This window comes from Pinus tabuliformis, chromosome 3_2, assembly GCF_031772625.1.
Source record: "Pinus tabuliformis cultivar Carrire ecotype Pingquan chromosome 3_2, CPIR1, whole genome shotgun sequence".
NCBI lineage: Eukaryota > Viridiplantae > Streptophyta > Pinopsida > Pinales > Pinaceae > Pinus > Pinus tabuliformis.
Genome location: NC_142302.1, coordinates 568,201,705 through 568,214,679, shown reverse-complemented (window position 1 = coordinate 568,214,679; position 12,975 = coordinate 568,201,705). Strand labels below are relative to the sequence as shown.

The following is a 12,975-nucleotide window of genomic DNA, read 5'->3' as shown; positions in this document are numbered from 1 at the left end:
AACCAGTACCTCTTTATTTTTTATCAGGCTTGAGGAGGATAACATATACTTGTTCTATAATTTGTCCTTCGGGCAAACCCATAGCTATTTGATGTTTTAACGAGTCTAGCGACGGTGAAACTCGGTCTTGTCTAGATGGACAAGTTTGTCGCTATTATTTTAATGAGTTTAACGACAAGGATAACTCGGTCCTTTTCATGTTTAGAGAGTTTGAAAAAGGGACGAAAAGAAAAACTCTATAAGCTCTTTTTCGTAAAATAATCCCTCAGGTCCGAAAAAGGATAAAATAATACAAGAGAGATGTCGTTTCCAATACTTTAACGAGCTGGAAAAGGCAAGCGCTCGACTATATTTTCTTATTTAAAGAGTCTGAAAAGAGTTTAAAGAGGACTCTATGGTTTTCTTTTCATTTTTATATCAAAGCTCGAAAAGAGAACGAAAAGTTTGCTTGGTGGTCAAAGATGTTCAATTCGCCATTAGCACATTGGATTCTATTTTTAGTCGTTCATCCTGCTCAAAACTCCACCAAAGATGATTAAAAATACATGTTCATGGATGAAAAATGAATAAAACCAACATCTACTTGATTTACATGTGAAAGTAAATATAAAAAACAAGTTTTGGCAATTCATTTTCACCATTTCATTTCTAACATTGGATTTTGGAGCTCTGAAGCAGTTTTTTCCTCCAATATTCACTAGCTGATTGCAAAAATTGTGAAAGATTTTGTGGATCATTTCTCATGCCGTCAGGACCAGGTAGGAGCTATGCTCATGCTCTTCAATTCTATTCCATACTTTTTCAGTTTTTGGCAACATTTCTCAGTTTTCTAGGCCTTTAGGGTTTAACTTTGCGTTTTTAAACCATCGCACCTTGTCCCTATCGAAAAGTGTGATGCATCCTAGGCTGCTAACAAGAAATCTACTATGCATAGAACTATCTTTAAAGAGCAAGTGCGATGGGCACAGAAAACTAAGTTTAATCAGTTGTTTTTCCTCAAATTTTTTACTAATTTTTGCCCAAATTGGATCCTAACTTATCTAATATTTGTGTTTCAGATATTCATTGGATAAAAATGGTCATTGCATGGTGAAAATGAGAACACAACAAACAAGACATGATTTCCTTAAATGACTAGGGCACAGTAAATGCCTTAAAAAACTGTGGGTTGCTAAAGTTCTTCCATTTGTCTAGCATGAGGCAACAGATGGAGTTGCTACAGTATCTTGTTCATGCTTGGGATCCTATTGACCAGGTTTTTCATATCAGGGGTAAAGCTATCCCTTTTACCATCGAGGATGTTTATTTTCTGACGGGTTTATCGAGGCGGGGTGCCTCTCTTTCACTATCAGGACTCACCAGGGGAGGTGAATCGGTGAGAGATTATATTCGTCAGTTCTGTCGAGAAGGATCTCAACCCAGTAGAGATGGAAAGATTCATATCCGAGATGTTATTGATCGACCTTTGAGAACTATCCTCTTTACCCTTGCTAGATTGGCTGGCAGTGCGGCTTTACATTTAGCAAACAGATCTTATATGCAATATGCCTTGGAATGCCTAGAACTGAAGGTATTCAACTGGTGTGAGGTGATTCTTCCACTTATGAAAGATCAACTGACCAAAGTGAAGGCTGGAAAGACCAAAAATTTTGGTTATGGGTCTATTTTGATTTCCTTCGCTTTGGAAAGAATCTCGCTCATGCAACCATAGAACATTTCTCTGGGAGTGCCTGGACCTAGAGAACCACGGATGCAGCGATGGGTAGACCTTATGGCTAGGCATGTTGGCCAGTCACTGATCTCATTTTCCTCTGCCTTCTTCAGGTGGTTCGACCATCAGGAGATGGCCTTTGCATAATATCCATATGCTAGGAAGGATTTCCGTGGGGATCCAGATTTGGCATTGCCAGTTGGGGCGCAGTAGAGCGCTATTGGTAAACTGATTTGACCACACTTTTCTTTTTGAGTTTTCACTTCTTTTTTTTGTGTTTTTGATTGTTACCAAGACTAAATAAACTCATATGTGTGTGCAGATATTGGACCAATTCGACCTGCAGCACGCCCACGGGAAGCAGATGCTCCACTAGAGGAAGCTATCAGAAGGGAAGTCCTTAGAGATTTGGACATAGCAGATACCTTGGCTCAGTTGCAGGATCATGTAGAGGGCTTAACCCTTGGTATTTTGGATGTCTAGATTGATGAGTTACCCATGAGGTTGCAGCGCCATACCACTGGTGTGTCGAGTCGTTGGACGAGGCTCTTGCATATGATGGCATAAGCGGTGACCTGTTATCATCAGCATAACTAGTCTAGGATGTTTTTTGCATTCATTTTTGAGTTTCTGGGACAGATGACCAATTTTGTCTTAGACACAAAATATTTGTAAAAACTTATACACAACTATCTATTTGACTTTCGGAGTTTTATCATGGTTAAGTGATGAAATCCTGTGCAAATGATGATGTGATAAAAAATGCTTTCTTTACATATGTTACAAATGTCTATTTAACACATAGTTTGCTAGAGAGTCAGTCAATGTGTTTAAATTTCTGGAAATATGTTGATATTGAATGAATTCAAAATGTATTTCTAAAATTTGAACTCTTAGGAACATGCGATGCATGGCTGGGTTTCGGACGGAATAAATGCCAGTAAGCTGTAGAATGAAAAGTTGTGAATCTAGCCTAATAATTATTCAGCTTATGCCATGTGAAATGGCATTAGAGAGGAGTTAAATCAAGGCGCTATACTCAGCGATATTGTTTGTCGATTAACCAATACATATCCCCCTGAAACTCACTAACTCTCCACTTGGAGGGAAGATGGCCCATGCTGCAAAAGATAAGTTCTACGTACTACAACTAGCTCCATCGGCATACCCAACAAATGGTTCCGAAAAGTTCGACATCTGCAAAAAATGTGAAGTGGATTACCTAACCAAATCAAAACTCTAAAAGAAAACTAACACAAAAAAATGCAATGAAAGCATATGTACAGTGAGTTTTACTACACTTAATCAAGCATAGTAACGTTTAAGATACAACTCGTTCCAGGGCTGCGACAATAGAATCCCATCGTAATCGACTAACTCGTAGGCTACTTTTTTCAACACACGCTTAACAATATAGGGGCCCATTCATAATGGTTCAAACATCCCTGCTCCTAATTTTTCAGAATCCTAATCGTAAAGCAAGACCAGGTCACCTTCTGAGAAGACACGAGGCTCAACATCTTTGTCATATTATGCCTTGATGCATTTCTTATGTGCTTCGTTAGCCAATGAGACGTCACGAGAGGTTTCATCGAGATGGATTAATTCCAAGAAACGAGCTTCTTCTTCAGAAGCATCGGGTAGCAGGTCAATTGCAAGCTTGAGGGATGAGATTTCACATTGAATTGATAAGACTGCTTCCAAACCATACACCAACTAAAAAGGCGTAAATCTGGTTGCATTTCTCACCGAGGTCCGATATGCCCATAGAGCAGAGTACAGGATTAAATGCCAATTCTGTTTATGGACTCCAATCATTCTTTGCAACATGCGCTTAAGGATTTTGTTGATTGCCTCAACTTGTCCATTAGCTTGCGCATAATATCGAGTAGAACTATCATGAGACAGTCCTAATTTGGTAGTTAACTCGATCATCATGTGATTGCGAAAATGCGACCCATGATCTATAACTATAGCTTGTGGCACACCAAACCTGGAAACCACATGATTAAAAAAAAAAAAGCAGTTGTTTCGCCACTGTTTTTCAATGTAGGCATCGCCTCGACTCATTTGGTAAAATAGTCAACAGTGACTATGATATACCCATGCCCCCGACCGAGGTGGGGTTACATGTCATAAAATCAATGCCCCATGTTGCAAATGGGCCAACGGTAATGACTGGATGTAGTGGTGCAGGTGGTAATTTGGTTTTACGATAAAAAATCTAACAAGCATGGCACTTTCTGACAGCAAGTATGCAATCTTTAAATATAGATGGCCAGAAATAACCAATTTATAGGATTTTTTATGCAGTTGTGTAACCAGATAAATGCCCCCACAAGCACCTGAATGGAATTCATTCAAAGCTTTTTTGGCCTCCTCATGAGTAAGGCACCTACGTAATATTGTATCGATACCACGATGATAAAGTGTATCACCAACGATCAGATAATCTTTGGCTTGGTATCGAGTACGTCGTTGTTCAGAGCGAGAGGTGTTAGGCCTAAAATCTTGGGTCTGGAGATAGACCAGTATATCCCCATACCATGGATCACTTGATGAAATTAGAAACAGAGACTCATCCAAGATTGATGCTTCTGATGTTAAATCATTGGAGGACGAGGGAAGGTCACAAAGTAGCTCAGCAAAGATGAGAGATTTCTTTGATTTGGATTTGATGAACTCTAAATCAAACTCCTGCAAGATAACTATCCATTTAGAATATTTCCTCCCAGCAATTGATGTGACAAGATGTATGTCATAGGGTTTCAATCTGATATAATGATAGTTTTGCAAAGGAGGATATAATGTCGAAATCTCTGCACAGCTTGAACAGCTGCTAAGGCTAACTTTTCAACATATGAATATTTACTTTTTGTATCATTAAGATTGTAACTCAAATAATATATAGGATGTTCAATTCCACTTTCCTCTTGCACTAAAACCATACCAATGGTTGTATCTGTAGCGGCGAGATACAGGTAAAAGTCTTTTTGATAGTTTGGGGCATACATTAATGATGCTTTAATCAAGGAATCTTTGAGAGCATCAAAAGAAGCTTGCATGACTTGGTCCCAATGGAAGGGTACCCCTTTCTTCAATAGACGTGTATAACCTTTAGCCAATTCAGCATAATTTGGAATGAACCTCCTTAGAAAGTTTGCCTTCCCTTGAAGTTTATGAATATGTAACAAATTTGAAGGTGGAGGCATGTCAAGAATTGCCTAAACCTTTATGGGATCGAGTCGAATTCCATCTTTCGAAATTACGAATTCGAGCAGATGACCAGAGCCAACACAAAACACACACCTGTGTGGATTTAGTCTTATTTTGTAGTGTTGACAACGTAAAAATTAATCGCAGAAGTGTCCTCAGACACGTAATTTTATTAATCAGAAAAAAACAATTACATAATTGATTTTGCAAGAGTTTACACCCGAACAACCAAACACTCTTGCAATGAGCTATTTATAAGCTCCATGTCCTAACTACCTCTAATTATGGATCAATTATTAAATAACAAGTGTCCATTTACAATAAATGCTATTCAAACCAACTAGCTAACTAATCTCCTAAAATAGAGCCTAAGATACGACACATTTGGAGAGTCATATCTAGTTACAACAATATGCTAATTCTAAAAGTCTCCATTAAATAATTAAACATTCTAGAATAATAATTATTAATTTAATATCTTAAATTAATAATTATTTTATTCTAATTTTATAACCTATGATAAAATTGTATTTGTGGATCATCTAACATTCCCCCCTATGATCTAAAGATACATTACAACAGATACCAAGTTCATCCCTGAACTTAGTAAATTTTATTCTGCCAAGCGGTTTCATGAAAATGTCGGAGATCTGATCTTCGGAAGGACAATAAACTGGTTTGAGGACATCTTTGGTAATGAGAGACCTGATATGATGATACTTGGTGTCCACATGCTTTGTCTTTGAATGAAAAACTGGGTTCTTGGCAAGTTTGATGGCTGACTGGCTGTCAATGAACAATGATGTAGCTTCTCCCTGAGAAATACCCAAGTCTTGCAAAATTCGGCGCAACCAAACAATTTCACATGCTGCTTCCGATGCTGAAATGTACTCTGCTTCTGCTGAAGAAGTGGCCACTGTAGCTTGTTTTTTAAAACTCCAAGATACTTCTGCTGACCCCATATTCATTAAATAACCTAATGTTGATGCTCGATCATCAATACTCCCATCAAAGTCGGCATCAGAATATCCACCAAGTACAAAATTTTTAGTCTTTGTGTAAAGAAGACCAAAATCTTTTGTTCCTTGGATATATCGAAGAACTCTTTTGGCTGCATTCTAGTGGCTGTTTCGTGGTTCCTGCATAAAACGTGAAAGAAAACTGACTGCATAAGATAGATCAGGACGAGTATTTGTCAAATAAATCAAGCTGCCAATCCATTGTCTATAAGTTGTACTGTCCACCTTTCCCCCCCTTCAAATTTTGAAAGTTTCAAGTTTTGCTCCATGGGGGTAAGAACGGGCTTGCAATCTTGCATGCCAAATCGCTGAAGAACCTCTGCGGCATGCTTACTCTGAGAAATGAAAATATGATGTGGACGTTGGAAGACTTTAACTCCAAGATAGTAGTGAAGTAATCCCAAATCTGTGATCTTAAAACCTGCATGTAACTCCCTTTTTACCTATGCAATATGATCATCATCGTTGCCAGTAATGATCAAATCATCTACGTACATAACAAGAATTACCAGATATTTTCCCTGTTGTTGCACATACAAAGTATCTTCAGATTCACTTCGTTGAAAACCAACTTTCTTAAGGTATTCGTCCATCTTTGCGTACCAAGCTCGGGGAGCTTGTTTTAATCCATATAAAGCCTTGATCAATTTGCAGACTTTATGTTCTTGTCCTTCAACTTCAAAACCTGGTGGTTGGGTCATATACACTTCCTCCTATAAATCCCCGTTGAGAAAAGCACTTTTCACATCCATTTGATGAACTTTCCATCCTTTTTGAGCAGCCAATGCAAGTGTTAATCAGATGGTGTTCCATTTAGCAGTAGGAGCAAAATTTTCTTCATAATCAATGCCTTCCTGCTGCGCAAAACCCTTTGCGACAAGTCGTGCTTTATATTTTTCAAGTTCATCCTTCTGATTATACTTAATTCTGTAAACCCATTTACAGCCTATGGGTTTAACATTTTCTGGACAATCAACAAGTTTCCAAGTGTTGTTATCAATTACTGCTTGATATTCTTCAACCATAGCCTGTTGCCATTCTTTATGTTTTACTGCCTCTTTGTATGTGGAAGGTTCAGTAAAATCATTTGCTATCAAGGCAAAATTGCCTTCACTTCTATGTGCCCTTCTGGTGCCAGTTTTATTCTGTTCATCAGGCTTGACATCTTTCAAAAGTTGAACCGCCCATTTCAGAAGTTGGTGCTCACTTGTTTGCGCTTCTGTAAAGTCCCCATCATTGTAAAGAGGATTAATATAAACTGATGTTCGTCGTTCAGGTGAAGAATTTGGAGAATCACTATCAGAAGAACTGTTGTTGCTTGGCGATGCGGATGAACTGCTAGAAGACCCAGATGATGTTGTTGATGTAGATGGACTGGATGACTTATCTTCAGAGGAAGGAAAATCAAGTTCATACCAATTTGGTGAAGTTGGTTGACTTTGCATATTTCCATTTCTTTTACTTCCCTTAGTTTCTAATTTGTGAAAAAGATTTTCAATTTCTTCAGCACTCTTACTCTCTGTTTCATCAAAAATGACATCCCTGCTCACAATGAATTTTCCATTGGTCAAAAGACGATACCCTTTCTTCTCATAAGAATAGCCAATCATTGTGCATTTTAAACTTCTTGAGTCAAGCTTAGTTCGTTTTTCTTTCGGAACTAAGGCATAACACACTGACCCAAAAACTCTAAGATGTTTAACTCGAGGTTTGAAACCAAACCAAGCTTCATAAGGTGTGATTCCATCTAAAGAAGCAATTGGAGATCTGTTTCTTAAGTAGACAGCTGTATGAATTGCTTCCGCCCAATATGTTGGACTTAACCTCTTGAAGGTTAACATGGATCTTGCCATTCCTAACAAAGTGCGATTCATTCTTTCGACTACTCCATTTTGTTGTGGAGTGTAAACATTAGTGAGATGTCGTCTTATGCGATTTTCACTGCAATAAGTTTTGAATTCATTTGAAGTGAATTCTCCCCCATTATCCGTCCAGAGAGTACCTATCTTTTCTCTGACTTCATTTTCAACAAGTTGGTGAAAAATTTTAAACTTATCAAATGCTTTTGACTTGTTCTTCAAGAAGTAAACCCAAGTCATTCTGCTAAAATCATCAATGAATACTAAGAAATATTTGCAACCACCAAATGAAGTTTGTAGTGGACCACAAACATCACTGTGAACTAGTTGTAGCTGTCTGTTTGCACGCCATGAACTTGTTGGAAAACTTTCTCGATTTTGTTTGCCATAAATGCAAGCTTCACATTTTGCATTTTCCCTTTTGAATGTGGAAAGTCCTTTAACCATTCCTTGTTTCTGCAATTGAGAAAGACTCTCAAAATTCAAATGTCCATATCTTACATGCCATAGTCTTATAGGTGAAATACTTGTAGTCACTGCCCCTGCAAAATCAGAATGCCTTGGAATAATTGTCCCTTTCATCTGTAACAGTTTTCCATCTTCATAACCTGTCATAACTGTTTTCAAGTTCTGTTTCACTGAATTAATCTTCACTAAACCATCTTCCATAATCACCTGATGTCCTGCTTGTCGAATCGTGACTAAAGAGAGCAAATTTTTCTTGAAACTGGGTACATACCATACATTGGAAATCATTTTTTCTCCAATGTCAGGGAGAAAAACTTTTACTACTCCTTTTCCATAAGGAGTATGTTTTGTATCATCAGCAAGAAAAATGGAATTAAGTTGGAATTCTTGAAAATTCCAGAAAAAATCATGTCGACAAGTCATGTGCTGAGTTGCCCCGAAATCCAAGATCCGGGCATCTTCATAGTCACTTCTAAGATGAGATGAAATTTGTGATGCTGGTGAGGAAGTAAAAACATATTCTGAGTTATCTTCATCTTGATCATTTGCAAATTGTGCTGAATGTTGCTGAAACTTGGGAATTTTATTAAGTGAAGTTCGACAATCTTCAACATAATGGCCAACTTTGTTACATCTTCGACACACAATTTGACTTAAGTCTCTTCCTCTTCTTGAAGATTGTCCTCTGCCTCTGCTTTGACCTCTATTTTGAGATTGTCCTCTACCTTGACTATTATATCCTTGTCCTTGAAAATTGCCTCTTCCTTGGTTGTTTCCTCTACCTTGAAAATTATTTCTTCCTCCTCTGTTAAAATTGTTGCCTCTGCTTTGGCTTCGACCTCGATTATGTGCTGCTTGATTCTGATTCCATCTGCCTCTTCCTTGAGAACTATCTGCTAATGACTTACTAGTGCTGGCCTCTGTGAGAAAAACATCTTCACCAACTTTCTTCTTCTTCCCACAAGTTTTATCATGTTGACTTAACATTTCACAAAGTTCATCAAACTTTAGTTTTTCTAATTTCCCAGTTACTTGTAAAGTCTCTAAAAAATGCGTATAGGAAGAAGGAAGCCCAGCAATTACAATTGTGACCATAAAGCTATCATCAATTGCGGGAAAACCAGCATTAATAATTTCCTGCCTAATATTCTTAAGTCTGGAGAGATATTCAAGAATATCACCATCTTCAGTTAATTTTTGTTGCAACAATTTTAACTGTAGATCAACCTTCTTTGATTCAGGTTGAGTATCAAAGAGGTCTTTAAAAGTTTTCAAGGCAATCCATGCATCTAAAGCATTTTCTATATGGACATGCATTTCATCATTCACATATGATTTAATAAGAGCTAAGGCTTTAGCATTCTTGATTTCCCATTTTCCCAATGCATCTGCATCTGTGGGTTTATTCGGCTTAACATCTCCATCACATATTCCCTGCCATAATTCATTGTAAATGAGTGTGCTTTCGATGAGACGATGCCATGTTTTATAAGATTTGGTGCCTTCTAGTTTGTCGGAATCAGAAAACAAATTAATAAACTTAGACATTTTAGCGTTGTAGCGTCGCACCAAGAATCAGAACAAAAAGGACAAGATAGTCAACACAACACACCGCGCAAAAAACATGATCTATCGGGGCTTGGCCTTGACCCTCGAATAGTCGTCAAAACAGGAGACAATTGACTGAGCTTTGCACTTGGCTCTAGTAAATTTCTCAAATTTTTACAAGGCAACTTTCAAAATTTGACTTTTTACAATGGTGCTTTTGCACAATATGGTAAAAAAAAATTTACCCCCCCTCAAAGTAAAAAATACTTTGAGTTACAATGTGATGATCGCAAAAAACTTCTTAAAAACAAATTACCCAACACACCTTATCTCCCCAATTTACAAATTACAAATAAAACTCCTTATTACTCCAAATACAAAGTAAAACACTTATATCTCCACAAAATATTCTCCAAATTTACAAAATGTGCTTGTCCCTGGCTTCTGGGCATTTTTTGAATGGTAGGCATGGGACTGGCTGAGGCTGCAGTGGATGATGCATAGCTGCGTGTCCATTGCTGCAAAAGTCTCTCGCTTCTTCGGCACCTGAATACCAGCACAGGCCCTAGAAAAATCGGCTCGTCTTTGTCCGAAAATCTGCAGAAGTATCCATTGCTTTCATCAGAAAATCCTCGTGGTTTCAGCGGCAATGACATACTCCCCAGAGAATTTGTTCCTTTGCATTTACAGTGTGGATTCCGATTTTTTTTGCGCCAATCCCATACAGTTGGTTCCAGATGAGATATGGGATCGCATATTCGAAATTGGTATTGAGCAGAACATCTTGAGTTACAGGGATTTATCGTCAATTGCAATTTCTTCGCGGCACCTTTGCAGATTAAGCAGCCAAAATGGTGTGTGGAAATTGTTGTGGGCTAAATATTTCCCTTCTGAGGCCGATTCTGCAGCTTTTCATCAGAAATACAAGACTATTTACAGGCTGAAGTTTGAAAGAATAAAAGCGGTCAAAGTTGCTGCACATAAGAGGTCGATATTAAGAATTCAAAGCCAGGTACTTGTTCTTGAGAGGGAATGTAAGGACCTGGAAACTCAACTCCCATAAAAATAGTGTTCTTGAACATACTCCAGTGCATACAGAGTCTCGTATACACTCATTAAAGATGGAGATGCGTGTTTGTAAAGAGCGCATTGCAAGATTCACCAGAAATATTAATGAAAAACAGAATATGATGGAAAGAGTCAAGAGGGAGCTGGAAGCTTTGACGTACAAACCATTGAAAGAATCTTATGATGCTCCTACCAAAACATTCTTTGAGGTGCAGAGAAAGAAGCGAAAAATAATGGAACAGAAGGACAAGGATGTATCAAACCGGACATGCATTCCTTATGAAATTGATACGACTTTTTATAATAAGTAACATTGATATTCAAACTATTAGTAATGTATTTTTAATCAATCCGTCATTAATTTCTCCATAGCCATTATTCGATTATCAATCGGTTCTGTGTGACTAAGTGTGAAGGCTGAGCAGAAGAAAAGTGTGAAGGCTAAGCAGAGGCAATTTTTATAATAAAAAAAATGAATTTTAGATTTTAAAAAATCTAAAATCAATGATAAAATTTATTTTCCTTTTAAACAAAATTGTACAATTTCCATACCAATGGTTTGCTGGCCAACTGAATGGAGTTTTCCAGGACTTTGTTGAGTTGGAAGATCCTCCTCACATCCACAGCAACATTATTGGAGCTCTGATACCACAATAATGGCAGAAGTGTCCTCAGACATGTAATTTTATTAATCAGAAAAAAACAATTACATAATTGATTTTGCAAGAGTTCACACCCAAACAACCAAACACTCTTGCAATGAGCTATTTATAAGCTCCATGTCCTAACTACCTCTAATTATGGATCACTTATTAAATAACAAGTGTCCATTTACAATAAATGCTATTCAAACCAACTAGCTAACTAATCTCCTAAAATAGAGCCTAAGATACGACACATTTGGAGAGTCATATCTAGTTACAACAATATGCTAATTCTAAAAGTCTCCATTAAATAATTAAACATTCTAGAATAATAATTATCAATTTAATATCTTAAATTAATAATTATTTTATTCTAATTTTAAAACCTATGATAAAATTGTATTTTTGGATCATCTAACAAAAATATTTCTCTCAAATGTTGCGAGTGATCAGTCCGTTTTCGCGAATGAGCAGGCAAATCATCAAGATATGGTTGAACAATGTGTTTGATGTCATGGAAGGCATAATTCATCACCCTCTGAAATGTAGCCCCTGTGTTCTTCAAACCGAAGGGTAGTTTTTGATATGCGAACGTGCCCCACGGACATATAAATGCAGTTTTTGATTGGTCTTGTGGGCGGATATTGATTTGATTGTAGCCAGAAAACCCATCCATGAATGAAAAGATTTCGCATCTGGCACATTCGTCAATAATCTGGTCGATAAAAGGTGTAGGAGAGTTGTCCTCCGGAAATAGTTGGTTTACATCCCTATAATTGATGCACACTCGAATTGTCCCTTGTTTTTCATCACTGGAACAATATTTGATATCCAATCAGTAAGAGGTACAGGGAAAATGAAGCCAGCACGTAAACGTTTCTCAACCTCTGCTTTAATGGTAGTGGCTTTCTTAGGATGAACAGGTCAAAGCCATTGTCGTACTAGTTTGACATCAAGATATATTTTAATCTCATGTTCAACAATGCTTGCATCAATGCCTGGCCTTTCCTCATAAGACCATGCAAAGACATCTCGAAATTCGTGGAAAAGAGCACAGTAATTATCTAGTTCCAATGGAGAATAAGATTTGTCGACATGAATATTTTCTACAATGTTGAGCTTGGTCAAAATGTTTATAGAAATTGTTTCTTCTATGTTAGACAGATTATGCTCAGAATCTATAGTATTTACATAATTCGAAAAGAAATCAACGATTGATGGGTGATTGAGTTCATTTGAATAATCTTCATTGTCATCTTGAAGGTGGGAATGATGATGATAATATTCCCACGACGTCTCTCCTATCATCATTGATTGGATGATTCCTTCATCCGTAGAATGTATACCTGAAAAAGGATCTGAAGAGGTGCCATATTCTAAAAACCTATCTACCCATACAACTATTGAGTGCAGATTAGGGTTTGCCACACAAACCCAATAGA

General features: G+C 37.4%; 1 pseudogene; it reads left to right on the top strand.

Annotated features, from left to right (window-relative positions):
• Window positions 1-10,470: 10,470 nt before the first annotated feature.
• LOC149181783 (F-box protein SKIP24-like) lies at window positions 10,471-11,255 on the top strand (annotated as a pseudogene).
• Window positions 11,256-12,975: the final 1,720 nt, after the last annotated feature.